We start from the raw sequence: 5,027 nt of genomic DNA, 5'->3' as shown, positions 1-5,027 counted from the left end.
GATTCCTAATTCCTGGATACTCATTTTCGTATTCTCATTTGAATGATACCCCCCTTGAATCCTTGTTTATTGGCATCAATTCTTCATAATAAATGCCATACATGTGGTTAATTATATGAGAACTATAGATTTTTCCTTTTTACTAATAGTAACCCAGGAAGATTATCAAAATCCACCAATAAAATAGTAGCAAAGTTGTACAATCTGGTAACATGAAGTGCACTAGATAAAAAGTAATTCATACTAGCTTTCTAGACTAGTTTTGATAGGGCCAAATAAAAGAATATACCAATACCAAAATGAATCATCTTCCTAATGTTTAGTATTTCTCTTAAGTTTCTAAGATGGGAAGTTTCAAAGAATGTAACAATAACTTCCAGACCAAATTTGAGTAATGCATCTATGCATGACTTGGTTTGTCTTTGGTGCTTGATTGCTTTAACACTTTAAGATCTTTAGTCTATCAATGTGCCATAAGTGACATAATTGGCCCATGTAGTTATCATATTTATATCATAAATTAAGTTCACATTAATGGCATCTTCTTAATGCACATTATGAGCACCTTGATCAAAATCAATGTGTTGAACAACGAACAAAAAAATAAAAGAAGACAAAACATTATTGTAAAAAATGTATAGTAGTAAGTTTGATCTATTGTTCTACCAAGTGCATAATGTGAATTAATGAAATGGTTCATGTTAGAGGTTTTATTTCATATGTTTAAACACAAGCAAGCATCTGACATAGAGCATATTTAAATGGGAGTATTTTTTGGGCCAAGGAAGTATAGAATAGAAATATTTAGCTTATCACATATGAATTGTATATTCTAAAAAAGTAGCTACCTCCATATTTTCCAAGGCAGAAGAATTTTTTAATTTCTAGTACTTAAAGAAATAATTTTATTGCAAATGTGTCAACACTTAATGATGAAAAAAATTGTAGAAATAGATTATGGATTACTGTGATGATTCATTTAACTATGTTTTCAAGCTTAAAGGTGCACTCTCTGTCTATTCTCAAAGTTCATGTGTCTTGCTATTTGATGGTACATTTCTTCAACAAGTCTTCTATAAGTTTTTTTTATCTTGCTTGGCAAATCCATCAAAAAGAAGTGTGGTTCCTATACTAAAGGGCCTTAAAACAAGTATTACAATACGTATAGTAAGAGTTAATGCATGCCATGGCCATTCTTGATTAAATGAATTTTAGGATTGTACGCCTTCTTTGCAACCAAATCATTTGATGAAAACAAATGAAATAAATGTTCTATCTAGTAGTGAACTATAGAATCCATGTGCTATGAAGATGCATGCCATTAAGGCTCATGGCTATTTGAAAAGGAAACTACTAAAGGGCTCACCTAGATTAGTTAGATCATGGCCCTTGTCATACCAACTAAGATTTCCATAAGATAGAATGAATACATTTGAACTCCCAAAAGATTTTGGAGTTTCATGTGTTTGGTTGTGAGATAGAGCTATTAGGTGACACTCTTGTTATGTTTATGGTTGCAAGATAGAACCATTTACATGATAGAATTTATGTTTGAAGCTCTCACACCCAAAATATTTTGGCAAATCATGTTTACAATTGCCAGATAGAACCACTACATGACACTTTAGTTATAATTGCACATAATGTTTCATCACACAATCACACATTTTGTTTGGAGTATCATGCTTATAGTTTAGTTTCAATTGGAAACCTCATGCTTACAGCTAATTGTTAGCATTGACAAATATATATTCTTTAGGATTGCTTTCACATTTGCATTCCATTTTTAAATAGATTTCTCATTTAGCAATATTAGATTTCCACAATTCATATCAATAAATTATTTTTTCTAGATTTGATTGTACAATGGTAATGTTTTAGATGACACTATATGATCCAAAATATGATAGTGTGCATTTTGACTAATGGTAATATTAAAGTTTATCATTTTTAATAGGACTTGAACTAAGCATTTTATTTGATTTTTGTCATTGAAAAATATATTCTCTAGGATCACTTCATCATAAGGCATTTGCTTGGCATCCCATTCTTATATAATATTGAAATATGACTATTATATAATATTTAAATATGGCTAATAGTTTGGCTAATAGTATTTGATATGGTTTGGCTAATAGTATTTGATAGTTTGCCAATTTAATTAGTAATTGAACTAACCATAGTGGTAGATGAAACCTTGCGAAACAACAATTCTGCACAGAAACTAGTAATGGAGTCAACTATGAAATAAGGATGCTAAGATGGCATGCCTAGGCTACACATAATCTTATATAGAAATAGTTATATTATGGGTTGTACCATAGTCATTAAGAGATCCAATTGCAAACTTCAGCTATGCACTAGAGTTCTAGAGATGGTTTCAAAGCATCATGTAGTGTGATAGAAAATTATTAAGGTATGAAGTATATCATGTTCTTTCTTACTCAAGTTTGTCTCTCATGTTTCGATCAGCATGATATATTCTTTGTAATAGCAGTGCTATGAAGACTTAATATATATGTGAAATAAGTTATCCAATAGACCACAAAATGGAAGATTAGCACTTTTCAAGAAATTCATACTATTGGTAAAATTAAATCATGTTCATGTAAAAAATTTTGCACAGATAAATTTGTGGCAAATGCAAATGGCTGAAGAATAATCTAGTTTAAGAGAACTCCAAACTTAGTAGTAATTATGGTGGATTTTCCCAACAATTTGAATATAGGCTCTGAAAAAATGTTTGGTATAAACAAGAGAACTGTAGTTGTTGAAAGTATCACAATATATTGTTGTATGTAAATGCCAAGCATATTGAATTGTCTCCTTCCAAAAGCCTATCCACAAAATGTTCCTAGAGAAGATCCTATTCCTAGCTAGCCTCCCGAGATTGGTAAAATCATAGACAATCAAATGTCTAATTACACTTAGTCTATAGTCCTTAGGATAATAATCTTCAGCAACAATGATAACTATCTCTTACTCCAATCTCAAACTATACAAACCTCTTAATAAATTGATGAAAATATGATGCCCCTGTTGAAAGATTTTCAAAAGGTGATGTCCATCTACTTGGAGCATACATAGATCACATCTAATTCATATTTCCTTTTATATCTTACTAAAGAGCATATATTTCCTCGAGAAAAATATTACTATACATTAATTTGTTGTCTAAAGTTTAAAATTTGTATTTTGATATTGTCTTATATTTACTAATGCTATAATTGGTGCTCGTAAAGCTCATCAAGGCATCAATGACCAACTTCCGAGAGGAATGAAAATTTATCCTACTCAATTTAGTAGGTTACCATACTACAAGGATCTCCCAATCATGCATTTGTTTGATGCTATGCATATTGGAAAGAATGTAACAAAAACACTATAGAAAATGTTGGGTGGAAGGCGCGATAGAGAACAAATTTCCAAAATTTGCACTGACATTCATGAATCCAATCATGCACTAAAAGATTTCATTGAATCAAATAGTAATGGAGACCACATAAATACAAGTGCCCTTCCTTGGTTATTAATAGAGCAACAAAGTGATGAATTAAAAGAAGTCATAAAAAAAAAAAAATTTCCAACAGGGTTTGCTGCAAATATAAGCACTTTTCTATCAAAGAAAGGTGATTTTGGGCTAGGGTTGAAAACACATGATTGAGATACCTTCGTCAAGGTAATTCATGTTCTCTATTTATAATATATTTGTAAAATTGAATGTACTACCTATTGTATTATTTAATAATATATTAAAATAATCATTTTTTAATGATTGCAGTACGTCCTACCTCTGTCCCTTCCACACCAGTTTGACAACGATATTAAAAAATTTATATATGATATTGGAAAATACATGAGGTTAGAAGTGTTTTTTCTTAGATTTGTCGCTTTTTATCTAAAATCTATTGTATAATTTTATTTTAAATCTCATTTATGTGTTATTGTGTGTTGAATCTCTTTTAAGGGTTTATCATCTAAAGAAATTGGTTTAAAAAATATAAAATATTGGAAGAGAAAAATTCCATAGCTTATTTGTGAGATGCAAAAGTGTTTACCTCCAAACTTTTTCAATGCTCAAAAACACTACCTCATACATCAAGTTGAGGAGATTGAATTGTGTGGACCTATACAAACTAGATCAATGTGGATGGTTGAGAGACACTTGAAATTTATGAAGGGATTAGTTTGAAAAAGAGCACGTCCTGGGAGTTACATGGTAGAGGGATATATGGTATACTAGACCATGGTGTACATTAGTGAATATCTTCCAAAGTTTGCAGAAAATATCCATGTAGATCGCATTTGGGATCCCAACTCTAATGACAAATTTGAAGGGGAGTACCTAACAAGGAAAGGTAGATTGAGGAGAGTGAGATGTAATTATAAGTTTTTTTTTTGTAGTTTAATAATTCTTATCCATCATCAATATATATAAATTGTTTCTAATTGGTGTAACTGTCTTCTTTATAGTTGGTCATGAGTGGGATGCACTACGTTTGTATATTGCAAACAATCTTGATTGGATGATGGTATGGATTGAATAATCTCAAGTAAATGGTCACTCATTAACATGGAATGGTGTTGCATCATTGGTTAAAGAAGCTCATCGTAATGGAGATCCCAAGTTTATGCCAATGGTACTTGATTTAGTATATGGCTTAAGAGATACAAAGGTTTGCATAAGATTACTAATCATGAGACATAAGTTTAATATCAACTCACAGATCGATGCAAATAATCTTGACATGTTTGAATAATTGTAGGTCAAATGTCACAAAGATATGTACTACCATGGCTATAAATTTTGCACAACAAAGTTAGATGAAACGAAGAAAATGTGTGATTCTGAGATAAGTGTTATCTTTGCGGTCACCAATATTTTTTCTAGAACTGAGATAAATCCTCAATAATCTAAAAATTGATACTATGGAATTTTGGATGATATACTTGAGTGCAACTTTAATTTATTCAAAATAGTTATATTTTTCATCAAATGGTACAAGTTATGGCTGAATTGAAATTAT

The sequence above is a fragment of the Cupressus sempervirens genome, chromosome 11 (assembly GCF_028749045.1).
Source record: "Cupressus sempervirens isolate cs-2001-9-10 chromosome 11, ASM2874904v1, whole genome shotgun sequence".
In the NCBI taxonomy this organism is placed as follows: domain Eukaryota; kingdom Viridiplantae; phylum Streptophyta; class Pinopsida; order Cupressales; family Cupressaceae; genus Cupressus; species Cupressus sempervirens.
Note: the sequence above shows the minus strand (reverse complement) of the source record.